A 14,232-nucleotide genomic window follows, 5' to 3' on the forward strand; every position below is an offset into this window, starting at 1 on the left:
TTACTCAGATGACTGTCTTTTACAGTTAAAACCCTTGGATAAAGCTATTTCATATAGCAAGAAAATAAAAATTATCAAAGTTGAACCTACTGGCTGTCGCTTTGCATGCCAGAATTCTGACAGACATTCCTGAGTAACATCCACAAAACCCAACAGATGAATACTGGAAGATTCTTTAATATTAGATTCCTCCCAAAATGACAAATGAGAGTCAAATCTCACCCGGGAGAACCATCATGGGAAATAACCAAGGTGCCAAATAAGAAAGATTAAATCCATCCAATTTTACATGAGCTAAAGGAGAGCTCGTTGAGCCTGAAGAAACAGGCAATAATATGACAAAGAAAAATAAAGAGGGTAGGAAAAATAGAGGGCAAGAAAAATAACTTGAATAAACTGATTTTAAATCTATGAAAAAACTGGACTTTCAACAAAAATAATTTCCAAGTTCAAATTGTTGTTCAGAGGAGCTGAATTGGAAAGTAAATTATATGCAATGGACATGAGCAACAATCTCAGTTTATTACAATAGCCCTTTTAATGCCATCTCTATCTGCATAGGTTTGCCAACTCACTATAACCTTGAACATCACAGCAGAGTTTGTTTACTCCAACTGTTTAAACCCTCACTATTTCATAGCAATTAGTAAAAACCTAGCTTCATTCTGAATGATGGATTTTTTTTTTTTTTTTTTTTGAGACAGAATCTCACTCTGTCACTCAGGTTGGAGTGCAGTGGCGTGATCTCAGCTCACTGCAACCTCTGCCTCCCACATTCAAGCGATTCTCCTGCCTCAGCCTCCTGAGTAGCTGGGATTACAGGCACATGCCACCACGCGCGGCCTTTTTTTTTTGTTTGTTTTTGAGACAGAGTTTCGCTCATAGTACCCAGGCTGGAGTGCAATGGTGCGATCCCGGCTCACCACAACTTCTGTCTCCCAGGTTCAAGTGAATTCTCCTGCCTCAGCCTCCCGAGTAGCTGGGATTATAGGCATGCGCCACCACACCCGGCTAATTTTGTATTTTTAGTAGAGATGAAGTTTCTCCATGTTGGTCAGGCTGGTCTTGAACCCCCGACCTCAGGTGATCCACCCGCCTCTGCCTTCCAAAGTGCTGGGATTACAGGCATGAGCCACAGCGTCTGGCCAATGATGTAATATTTTAAAGTCATGTGACCTGCATCAGGCTGTCTACGCCAGTGTTCATTAGTTAAGATAATAGATCACATACTGTAGTCAACAGCCTAGAGGAAATTCTCCATTAGAAGTGTTAGAAGATTGAATGAAATTATTTCTTTTGTCTTACCAGTTTTCTTATTCTGTAATTTGGATAAAGCATCATAATTGTCCATTAATTAAATCTTTAATGTAAGTAAACAGTTTTTCCTTTCAAGTAATTTTAAACATCCCTACGTTAAATTTTAATTTTATTATTCATTTTGTAAGCATTATATCAATAGTCATGGACACTTGCCAAAGTTTTTCTTCTCAGACATTGTTTTCACTGAATCTCTGAGTGTATCTGAAGATTTTCTGTTTCCCAGTGATCAAGCTCAAACACCTTCCATCATGTTGCCTCACTTAATTCTTAAAATGCTACCAGTTCTCTTAAAATCTCTTACTATTTTACAAATCCTTTTACAGCTCTTAAAATGCAACAAATTCTCTTTTTTTAAGACAAGATTTTTAATTTACTGTTCTCGGCCACATGTATTTAGCTCGATTCCAAGGTTTTACACATGCTGTTTCTTGCTAGAATTGACTTTTTCCCCTTTCTAATTCAAAGGCTACATAAACATTAACCCCCCCAAGTCACTCATCCCCTTCTTGGTGAATACTTTTCCTTTTTTTTTTTTTTTTTTGAGACGGAGTCTCACTCTGCTGCCAGGCTGGAGTGCAGTGGCGTGATCTTGGTTCACTGTAACCTCTGCCTCCCGGGTTCAAGCGATTCTCCTGCCTCAGCCTCCAGAGTAGCTGGGACTACAGGCATGTGCCACCACGCCCAGCTAATTTTTGTCTCGTTCTGTCGCCCAGGCTGGAGTACAGTGGCGGGCTCTCGGCTCACTGCAACCTCCACCTCCCGGGTTCACGCCATTCTCCTGCCTCAGCCTCCCGAGTAGCTGGGACTACAGGCGCCCGCTACCACGCCGGCTAATTTTTTGAATTTTTAGTAGAGATGGGGTTTCACTGTGTTAGACAGGATGGTCTCTATCTCTTGACCTGGTGATCCACCCGCCTCAGCCTCCCAAAGTGCTGGGATTACAGGCGTGAGCCACCATGCCCAGCCAATACTTTCTTAACTATAGTCTGTGTAGCTTACAGTCTAAGTCCTTCATGGTCTTCAGTTTCATTTATATGAATGAGAAATTATGCAAGTTCTAGGCCATATAGTTCTCAAGTTGGTTGTCTTATTGTTGTCATTTATTTAAGACAGATACCATATTTTAAATGTTTTTTTCCTCTCTGTAAATGGATGAGAACACTGTTGAGTGCATGATATTGTAAATCGTGGATGACTTATACAGTATTTTCTTAATTTGATGACATACGCACTTAGCAATTACATGGAGTTATTCTAATATGATGAAAAGGCTGGGATTCACTTTCCTTGAAAATGACAAGTGGCCATAGGAGGATGCTCCCATGAAGACCTGGCCCCATAGTTCAGTTGAGTGGGAAGATGCGTACACGTACCACGCTTGTAGGTCCAAACAACAGAAGAGGAAAAAGTCACCTCCCTAACTTCCAATGACATGATTTATAGAAGCCACCTGAAACTTGACACGAGTATGTCTGGAATAGTGGCACCAAGGCTCCAGCAGAACAATAAAGTGGTTGCCTCTCTTAAGCAAGCTGAATCCAAAAGTCCCAGAGAGGGAAATACAGGATTTCCCCTGGCCGTCAGCACAGTGAGTCAGCGTCTCCTGCACTAAACAATGGATGAATACACAGCCACTTAGAGACCTTTCATCTTTATCCTTTTTTAGCAAAGCATGTGCCTTCTTTTCATAGGTAGGATCACTGACGCCTCACGCTCTGCCCCCTCTTCACCATCATCTGTTAAACAGGAAATCTGCAACATTCTTTTCAGTAAAGGGGAGGGGTCTGCTGTCAACCAAAATGAAGGCAAAAAGTTTTAACTCAGGCCAGTCTTTCTGAAGCTGGGTAAAATGATAAGGAAATGGAAAGTAACACCTGGAAGAACTGGTGATCTGCTCCAAAGACAGACATAATTCATTATGAGTGAACTAAATTTTATCTGGAGGCCATGCGCTGGATTGCTTAAATGCCTGTTTACACAGGACATTTTAGACATGGTTATTCAAATAAAATATAAACCTAAAACCTGGAAATTCACCTCTTTAAAAGAAATGCATGGACCATAGTTTTGACATGAATTCTTCTATTTTTAAACCCAGCATACAAAAGAGGAGAAAATTATATTTTAAAATTCATACTTCTATAGACTCAATGCCATCATTCATCACCACTCAACAACGGCCATGAAAACCTACCAATCCAAGCAGTGTCAGCCCAATGTCATGTACTCTACACTATTCTCATCAACATACAGAGAGGAGGAGAATAAGTTTAAGTCAGTGTATCTGCCTTAAATGAATGACAGATGTTAAGTCTCACTTTCTTTTCTTTCTTTCTTTCTTTTTTTTTCAGACAGAGTCTTGCTCTGTCACCCAGGATGGAGTGCAATGCCATGATTTCAGCTCACTACAACCTTCATCTGTAGGGTTCAAGTGATTCTCCTGCCTCAGCCTCTTGAGTAGCTGGGATTACAGGTGCACACCACCAAGCCCGGCTGATTTTTAATTTTTGGTGGAGAAGGCGTTTCACCATGTTGCTCAGGCTGGTCTCAAACTCTTGACCTCATGATCCACCTGCCTCGGCCTCCCAAAGTGCTGGGATTACAGGCGTGAGCCACCACGTGTATGTCTCACTTTCTTTGTTACAACATGGCACTCTTCTTTTCTAGGGAAAGCTGAAAATCTTGAGTATAATCCACACAGGGACCTAATAAATGCTCCTGAACACCAGGCAAGGGCATCATCCCTAGGTCTGTTGGTTAGGAATTGTATTTGTCTGCTAGTGTCAAAAACCCCAAACTCAATGACTTAAGCAACATAGGGTTTGTTTATTTTTTCTCATGGGAGATTGGTAGTCAAGTGCTGGTATGGAGGCTTCACAATTTTGTCATGAAGTGAGTATTGCTTTAGTTTTGTACTTTCCCTCCTTAGAGTATGACCTTTATCCTCACTCTCAAAAAGACCTCAAGAGCCATCATGCAGGGAAAAAAGGGATGGAAAACAGTATGTCAGCTGCAATCATCCTATTTATTTATTTATTTGAGATAGGGTCCCGCTCTGTTGCCCAGGCTGGAGTACGATGGCACGATCATAGCTCCCTGCAGCCTTGAGTTCCCGGGTTCAAGTGATCCTCCCACCTCAGTCTCCCCAATAGCTGGGCCTTCAGGTGTGGGGAGGAGGGGTTCGATGAGTACCTTTTAAAGAGCTTTTCCAGAAATCCTACTCAGTGGTTTCCTCTTATACTTAAATGGCCAGAAAACAGTCACCTGGACACATCTCACTGCAAGCAAGGCTTGGAGAATATGATGTTAGGCCTTTTTAGAAATGAAAGGGAGGAAATAGATAATTTGCAGGCTACAGTTTCTGCTATGATGAAGAAGTGCACTGCACTGCCCATTCCTGCTCAGAAGCTTGTCTAGACAATGTAGTATCAAAAGCTCCTTTGTTTCCCCATGAAGTACTACTTAGTTAGCAGCTGGTTTCAAAATAATAATAGCTGCCATGCATGGAGCATCACTTCAACTTTGTGAGTCCTATTTTAAATTTTGGCAATAATTATTCATTTATACAATACTTTGAACAATCATTAAGAAAATAAAATTCTTCTAGTGTTAAATGTGCATAAAAATATCTAGATCATGAAGTGTTTCTATGTTGCCTTATGTTCATTGTTCTCTCCTGCATTATTTAGGAGGTTTTTTTTTTGAGATAGAGCCTTGCTCTGTCACCCAGGCTACGGTGCCGTGGCATGATCTTGGCTCACTGCAACCACAGCCTCCCGGGTTCAAGCAGTTCTCCTGCCTCAGCCTCCCGGGTAGCTGGGATTACAGGCGTCCGCCACGGGGCCCGGCTAATTTTTGTATTTTTAGTAGCGACAGGGCCTCACCATCTTGGCCAGGCTGGTCTCAAACTGCTGACCTCAGGTGATCCACCAGCCTAGGGCTCCCAAAGTGCTGGGATTACAGGCGTGAGGATTTTCAGCAATGTTGAGTTACAAACTGCTTGGGCTAGCCATAATTAACTCTTTCAAATAAAGTTCTACATTGAAACTTTCTAGGACTCTTCAATCTGTTAATCTAGGGACAGTTCCATTTCTTTGGATTTTTTGCCTATATCAAAAAAAAAAAAGAAAAGATCCCTATAGCTCTGCCCAGTTAGATGTTAATTATTTCTCTTTTAGAAATAGTGTCTAATGGCTTGCACCAACCCAGGGACATGTCAAATATCACAAAAATATCATTGGACAACTTTTCTCAAGAGACTTCATTTCTGTTTTCACTTGTCAAGTCACATTTTTATATTCTTCATTTATGCCTTTAGGTCTTAAATGATATAGGTATTTTCTTCAGAATTTTCATTGTGATGTAAAGTAGTTAAGCCTTTCTTCCATCACACATTAAATGGAAAAACACATTTACTAGGAAGCATGTTGTAGGAATCATTTATTTTTGCTTCCACTTGAACCCATGTTAATGCATAATACTTAGGGTTAGAAATGTAGAGCAGTCAGTTGCATTTAATTTCAGGAATCTCAACTTGCCCACTAATGTATATAAAGTTAATCCTCATTATTAAGATTTCATATTTGTGAATTTCCCTACTAGCTAGAATGTATCTGTAACTCTTCAATCAATACCTGTAGTGCCGTTCGGTCATTTGCAGACATGCACAAGTGGGGAAAAATTGAGATCTAACAAAGTGATCTTCTGCTCTCATGTTCTATACTCTCTATTAACAAGTGTCCTTTTTCCAGTCTGTTTAGAGCCACCTTTTCTGCATTTTTGTTCTTTTTGCTGGTAATTTTTCTGTTACCCTCACCCCCACAGGGTAGTGCTGTTCCGGCCTTCTAAGTGCAAGAAAGCTGGCATTTCTCTTACAGAGAAAATATGTTGATAGGCAACTTTGTTCAAGAATGTATGTAGTGCTGCTGGCCATGAGTTCAATGTTAATCATTCAACAATATATGTTAAATAATGTGTCTTTAAGCAGAGACACATGTAAAATAAGGTATGTATTGATTTGTTCATGAAAATGTTGTGAGTAGAGGCTGGTGGGACCCTCACCCTACATTTCCCCTAAAAGCAGTGATTCAGTATTCACAAATTCAGTGTTCCTGGTGACTTTATAGAACATAACTACCACAGATAACAATAATTAATAGTTTTCTGATTTAGGTGGCCCCTATATTAGACCTTTCACAATCAAACCAGAAGACGCAGACCTTTATTTTTCTTGATTTCATGCCTCCACGGTCTAACTACCTATGTTACGAAACTCAAGAGGTCATTATTCTCAGCTATAGAAAAAGAGCCCACAGAAAAAGCAGATTTTCCAACAATCCTTTTTTGAATAATAAGATTGACAGAATGTAATTTTGTGCTCTTTTAGTGGGTGTTAGAGTCCGAATCTTTTTCATCATTTCTGTTTTCCAGTTAATATCTACATGGAGCTGCTTTTCATAGAAAAACAGTCTCTTTCTAATAGCACGCATAGGTAACTCTGGTAGCCAAGGGTTTCCAGTAATTCTAGCGGGTGGTGTCACTAGAAGCTGACCACCATACTATATTCTTTCTCTCTCTTTCTTGTCTTTTCTTTTCTTTTTTTTGAAATAGGGTCTTGCTCTGTCACTTAGGCTAGAGTGCAGTGGCATGGTTACGGCTCACTGCAGCCTCGAACTCCTGGGATCAAGCAATCCTCCTGCCTCAACCTCCCATGTAACTGGGACCACAGGTTCATGGCACCATGCCCAGCTATTTTTTTTTACTTTTTGTAGAGATGAGGTCTCACTTCATTGCCCAGGCTGGTCTCAAACTCCTGGCCTCAAGCAATTCCCCCGCCTCAGCCTCCTGAAGTTCTAGGATTACAGTTATGAGCCACTGTGCCTGTTACATTCTCTACCTTCTCTTCTTTATCTCTCTATCTCTCTTTCTTTTTTACACACACATAACGTACACAGAAACCTACCCAAGGCTCTGCTCACTTAAGACTATTTAACACCACTAATTTATATAATGAACATTTACCTAGTATTCATTGTGGACTATTTAAATAATTCTGGGAGATAAAAAAGTGACTGATTTCTCAGGGAATGTAGGGTCTGATGGAGCAGTAACCAAGAGCAATCAAGAAATACTTTTTAAAAAGAAAGAGAAAGGAAGAGAGAAAGAGAGAAGAAAAGGAAGGAAGAGATGAAAGAAGGAGGAAAGAAAGAAAGAACGAAAGAAAGAGAAAGAAAGAGAGAGAGGAAGGAAGGAAGGAAGGAAAAGAAGAAGGGAGGGAGGCAGGAAGGAATGAAGGGAGGGAGGGGCTGGGCACGGTGGCTCACACCTGTAATCCCAGCAGTTTGGAAGCCCGAGGCAGGTAGATTGCTTGAAGCCAAGAGTTCAAGACCAGCCTTGCCAACATAGCAAAACCCTGCCTCTACTAAAATACAAAAATTAGCCAGTCCTGATGGTGGGTGCCTGTAATCCCAGCTACTCGGGAGGCTGAGGGAGGAGAATCGCTTGAACCAGGAGGTAGAGGTTGCAGTGAGCCGGGATCACGCCACTGCCTTCCAGCTTGGGTGACAGAGCGAGACTCCATCAAAGAAAGAAAGAAAGAGAGAAAGAGAGAGAGAGAGGAAAAAAGAAAAAGAGTACACTTATCTTTGAGCCCTTTTGCCATTTGCTTCTTACCTAGACAAAGCTGCACGCCTGTGAGCAGCACTGCCTACAAAATGATATAAGAGAGGGGTGTGTGCTTGCAACTGTGTGTGTTTGCATGTGTGTGTGTGTGAGAGCATGTATCCTCAGCTTTCAGTTTCTTGGTTCTGTACAAAAATATTCTAGACAAGGAAGTTGTTTTTAAAAACATATGAAGCAAGGCCTTCTGTGTGAGTTCATGGTTGCTGATTTCTACCTTAATTGGGAGTTGTTTCATGTTGCCTGGTGAACATTTTGCAAATGTCACAAGTTTCAGCTTTGTGTCTAAGATTGGTAAATCTCTATAATTTACCTAAAGTCACTGGTAATTTATCTTGTCTTGTACTGTGCTACTAAGAACTCAGGAAATGGCACTGAATTTATGGGAAGTATCAGACGATTAATTCTCAATGAGAATCTCAAATTCATCATATTCTTTTTTTCCTGGTTGTGCATAAGGAGATTAACTTACCCATGTATAAGATAAGGAGAAGCTAAAGACTGGCGTGCAAAACTCTAGCTTAGAGTGTTCAGGGGAGGAGTCATGCTTCTTTTGAGGATTTTCTGCCATCTTCCTTTACATTGTCTGTAGTACTCTGTTGCATGAAAAGGAGCCCTTAGACATTGCTCTCTTGAAAAATCATATAATAGCCTTGAATTTCATCCAACATCTCTTTCGTAATTCTAAGAGCTCAGCTTTGCACAAAAGATAAAAGACAAAAGCAAAGCAAAAACAAAAATACAAGCCAAAAAAAAAAAAAAAGAAAGACAAAGGGAAACAGAAATGAGTCAACCAGATGTAGAAAAAGAGGGAAAACCTTGGCAACAGCTATAAAACTACCACAAAAAAACACGTTGTATCTCTATTCAACCTACTTCCAGAAGTTATTTGAGATACCTAAATTGCCCTATCTAATGCCTAAGTTGGTGCCTGACCTACAAAATTAAATGTTAAATAATTAAAATAATGAACAGAAAATGTAAAAAGTCATAACGAAAGGGAAGCAGTCATTAAGCCAGGAAATGTTGGCTAAAGATATTTGCAAAAATTGAATGTCACAATTTAATTGTGAGTTTCTTGCAGCTGAAGCAAAAATTGGAAATCCGTAACATACAAATTCCTTACTACCCCATGAATTCTGAGGAAACCATTACATCAAGAGATTCCATATCCTCTTAGAGTTTGGTCTCATAATAAAAAGTCCATTGTGTGAATTATGACTACAGACATCAGATTTTAATCAATGTGTGCCCTTCTCCTGCCTACAACTATATAAACAGAGCACAACTACCTTTTGTTTGAGAATTTTTATTGGAAGGTGATAGTGATGAAGTCGCCACTGCAGTGCAGAGATGCTGGGTGCCAGGTCCCTTGGTGGATCTCTAATCAGCTGACTGTATTAGCGTGGGACAGTGCTTGGTCTCAGCTCACCCAGCTTTTCCAACTTCCATTGGATCTGGTCCTTTTGCTTCTTTGGACCACAAATCAGGTGTATGTATGCAAATCTGCAGCAAAGTACCCTTATTTCTGTTGCAGGTCACTGACACTGTCAAGGTCAGAGGTGGTGAGAGACACAGATTGCAGGTATCTTTGTAAGTTCCAATTCGTCCCCCACACCAGGTTCAGCTTGCCTTCACTCTCCCCTGAGTCACTTTGAGTTTGGTTCTACTGACCTACAGGAAGCTTATTCCCACCACTGAATTCAAGGGACAATCTTCCCATATGTCTTTACCAACTCTCGCAAATGAGTAAGGTCTAATTCCTATAAAAAATTTCTTATTCCATGTCATTCTTAGTAGTTTTGTTTGCCTGATTTGATACCTAAGTTGCCCCATCCAATGCCTAAGTTGGTGCCTGGAATTATGGTACTGTCATAATGTAAAACTAAAACATGGAGTATTCTCTTTGGGACTATGTAGTGGGCAAAAACTGGAATGTCTTTGATAGTGGCCTTAAAGGATAGTAAGAAAATTGTCATTGAACACCGAATACAAAGAAATTTGTGTTATGTAATGGCAGAAATTTTACCAAAACTATGGTCTGTGGTAACATGGAAAATAGAAAATATGACTAATGAAATAGAAATGCCAATTAATTTATTTTAGCTACATATGATAAAGTATCAATAGATAAAGATAAGCTAAAATAAAGTACTATGTCTGTTTCTAAGCATAGAAGTTTGAAGCAATATTCAGGAGTCAGGCCTTGATGGATTTGAAAGTAAAACTATTTTTTTATTTCTAACTTCTCTACATGAAAAAAGACTCTCAAAGTAAGAAATAACCTCAGGGTAAAGAAAAAAAAATCAAGAGTTTGGGTATAAGACCCTTTATTAAAACTTCAAAATGATTTAAGTACATGCCTCATAAACCCTTTCAACTAAACCAAAAGGTGTCTGAGAAATATAAGGGTTTTGTCTTACAGCATCCAGATTCTCAGCCTAAGCCAGAAATGTGGAGGAATGGATTTTGTTTAATGGAATGAACCCTAACAAGATTTACAGAAAACCTATAAGATGTTTTACTATAATTATACTAGCAGAAGCATTCGATGCTTGGATTAAAAAGGATAGAGACAAAAAGCATCTTTGAACTCCTAACTTCCTGAAGGAAGCAATTAGAGAAAGTTACTCATCTGCAAAAAATAAGCCTTTTTTTTTTTTGAGACAGAGTCTCGCTCTGTCGCCCAGGCTGGAGTGCATTGGCACCATCTCGGCTCACTGTAACCTCCGCCTCCCGGGTTCAAGCGATTCTCCTTCCTCAGTTTCCCAAGTGGCTGGGATTATAGTTGTGAGCCACCATGCCCCACTAATTTTTGGATTTTTAGTAGAGATGGGGTTTCACCATGTTGACCAGGTTGGTCTCGAACACCTGACCTCAGATCATCTGCCCGCCTCAGCCTCCCAAAGTGCTAGGATTACAGGCGTGAGCCACTGCATCCAGCCTAAAATAAGCCATTTCTTATGAGAAAGAAGAGATATTTCAGAGTGCAGAGCTTAGAGTCCTGAGAGCAGAACTAAGATCAACAAAAAAGCAGATCCAAGGAGCATCTGATTAAGATATTAGTGATACATTTTTGATGAAATTTTGGAATTGCTGTGGACTAATGGCTGCTATATGTCCTCTATTTCTTTTCTTTTTCAATGAGAGTGTCTATTTTAATTAATTTTTGTTTTTATTTTTATATTTATATTTTAGAGACAGAGTCTATGTTGTTCAGGCTGGCCTCAAACTCCAGGGCTCAACAAAGCCTCCTGCCTCAACTTCCCCAGTAGCTGGGACTACAGGTGTATGCTCAGCTTCAATTATTTTTGTATTAGTTTGCCAGGGCTGTTATAACAAAGTGCCACCAACTGGGTGGCTTAGACAACAGGAATTTATTGCTTCACAGTTCTGGAGGCTGGACGTCCAAAATCAAGGTGGTGGCAGAATTGGTTCCTTCTGAGGACTGTGAGGAAGGAATCTGTTCCAAGCCTCTCTCCTTGGCTTATGGATGACCATCTTCTCCCTGTTCCTCTTCAGATTGTCTTTCTTCTATGTATGTCTGTGTCAAAATTTCCCCTTTTTATAAGAATGCCAGGTGTATTGGATTAAAAGCCCACCCTACTCTAATATGACCTCATCCTATTTACATATGCAATGAGTCTACTTCCAAATAATTTCACATTCTGAGGTACTGGGGATTACAACTTCAACATATGAATTTCGAGGGGGCACAATTTAACCAATAACAATTATTTTCCTGATCACCCTTGTATGTTGGGTGTGTGCACAGGAGCTGCTAACTTGTTTACAGGTTTTCAGACAGGAAGAAAATGTTCTTGAGGAATTGTACCCATAAACCTCTTCTTCATCTGCATTTGATTTGTCTGAAGAGATCCTAGATTTCAAGATCACTGCATTGGGATAAAATTACAGGGATCTTAGAGGAGTGGTAAGTGTATTTTGCAGATGGGAGGGATGTGAATTGTTGTGGACTGAGGAGGTGGATTCTGGCAGACTGTAACCAAGGAGAGCCACAGTATCCCATCCTGTGTGATCTTCTGGAAAGGACCTTGTCACTTCTCCATCAAAAGTTGTGGTCTCATTATCTTTCCCTTGAATCCTTACTGACCTTAACAAACTCATTTGGCCAATAGAATGTGGGAGATGTGACAGTCTATTATTGATGACTCAAACTCATGTAAGCGTCGTTACAGCCTCTGTCTATTATTGATGACTCAAACTCATATAAGCATCATTACAGCCTCTGTCTGGATATCTTGGAGAATTTGTTCTTGGGGGATTCGTTTTTGGAATCCATTTGCCTTAGTGTGAAAAGCCCATGGAAAGACCATATTCACAAGCTCCACGTACATTTCCAGCCAATGCCAGCATGATCTTTCAGCCACGTGAATGAGTTTATCTTGGGATATGCAACCAATTTGAGCTTTTAGAGGACTGAAGCCCCTAACAACACCTGCCTTCAAGCATCTGAAAAATTAGAATAGAAAGCCACGTAGCTGAGCCCAGTTCCTCTCAGAACCACAACATTTACAAATAGTTTTAATGCATTACCATTCAAAATCTCACAGATGTGTGTGTGTGTGTGTGTGTGTGTGTGTGTGTGTATTGGTAAAAGAGATTTGAGGAAATGTTCAAGGATCATCTGAAAAAAAAAAAGAAGAAAATGTATTAGCAAAGAAAATTTTGAAAACAAAAGTAACGATGGGGGATTTACTAGTAAACTGAAACATTTTCAAGCTACAATAGTCAAAATGCTGACACTGGCACAGAAAGAGAGACATTATAGCAGGAGAGAGAGAGAGAGAGAGAAAGAGAGAGAGAGGAGAACTCTATAGTTTACTTCAAGATGGAATAAAAGTTAACTATAATAAATAGGTTATTTTCAGATAACTATAAATTTAAGTATAATTAGTGAAACCACAAAATAGAGTCTGTGGCTATAACCCTAGACATATATACCATATTCTCTCTGCCAGGTTATACTAATAGCCTCCTATCTTGTTCTTTTTCTTCTATTTAGACCCACTTCCAAGCCATTTTTCCACAAAGCAGACAAAGTGAACATATCATCTTCTCACTGGAAACTTTCCAAAAGTTCTAAAGTTTGAAATCCAAACTCCTCCTCACGATTTATAAAGAACCATGGGATCTGGTCCTGTTATATTCCCAAGGTTGCATTCTGCATCACCTGCCATATTTGAGTCAGACTGGCCTTCTTTCTGTCATGGAACCCACCAAGCCTGCTCTCATTTCCAAGTCTTTGCACTCACCATCATTATCTCTACTTGCAATGAGGCTTCCCCACACATGCCTAGGACTGTCTCTTTCTTATCATTTGGTTTCATTTCTAATGCCTCCTCCTGAAGTCTTCATCTGAGACTAAGTTTAAACATGCACTCCTCACATGCATGGGCACTCAATTTTCAATTGTCCTATTTTTTTTCTTTATGAACCTATCACTATCTGAAACAGCTTGTTTATTTAATTAGTAGACCATTTATGTTGATTATTGTAAATCTGCTGTGACTAGATTGCAAACTCAATGAAGGCAGGAATTTTGGCTGCATCATTTTTACAACCCCAGCACCTAGATCAGTGTCGGCTATGTAATGGTCATTTGGTAGAAATTTCTAGAATAATTTTATGGTGAGGATATTATTTCCAATATACAAATTGAAGAAAATATAATCAGAAAGATTGATAAACTTGCCTGTAGACTTAAAAAAATCTACATTAAAAAATTAAGAATAAAATTATAAGATAAACAATAAAGTATTTGCAAAATGTCTTATAAAAGGACATTAAAATAATAAAATTTCATTTTTATTTAGGTAGAAATCAGGTATATGACTGTATGCTGTATGTGTAGAGGGGATATAAATATACTTCTAGAAGGAATGGGAAAGCCTTAAAAGTATTCATGCACTTTGACCCTACAATTCTACTTATATGAATTTTCCCTTGAGAAATTAATCAGATGTAAATGAAGACTTATGGACACCAAAATTTACTGAAAAATCTTTTATAAATTAACAATAGCTAATTTGACAAAAAATGCTTGTTAATTTATAGCGTCTCCATGTAATTAAATGTAAGGCTGACACTTAAAGTCACGGTCACAGGAAAAATTCACATAGAACGAGTAAAAGAAACCAATATTTATATAGCCCTAAAATAAAGCATGATATAAGCTATATATTGCATAACATATGCTCCTAATGTTTAACA

The 14,232-nt window shown here is 39.3% G+C and overlaps 1 long non-coding RNA gene across 2 annotated transcripts in view; it reads left to right on the plus strand.

Annotated features, from left to right (window-relative positions):
• The window catches only part of LOC134740104 (uncharacterized), a 68,036-nt gene that overhangs the window by 12,443 nt on the left and 41,361 nt on the right, over window positions 1-14,232 (plus strand). For both annotated transcript variants that reach the window (XR_010127340.1, XR_010127339.1), the window contains exons 2-3: window positions 9,536-9,747; window positions 11,197-11,285. This is a non-coding gene — a long non-coding RNA (uncharacterized LOC134740104). The remainder of the gene's footprint in view (window positions 1-9,535; window positions 9,748-11,196; window positions 11,286-14,232) is intronic.

This window comes from Pongo pygmaeus, chromosome 7, assembly GCF_028885625.2.
Source record: "Pongo pygmaeus isolate AG05252 chromosome 7, NHGRI_mPonPyg2-v2.0_pri, whole genome shotgun sequence".
Taxonomy (NCBI): Eukaryota; Metazoa; Chordata; class Mammalia; order Primates; family Hominidae; genus Pongo; species Pongo pygmaeus.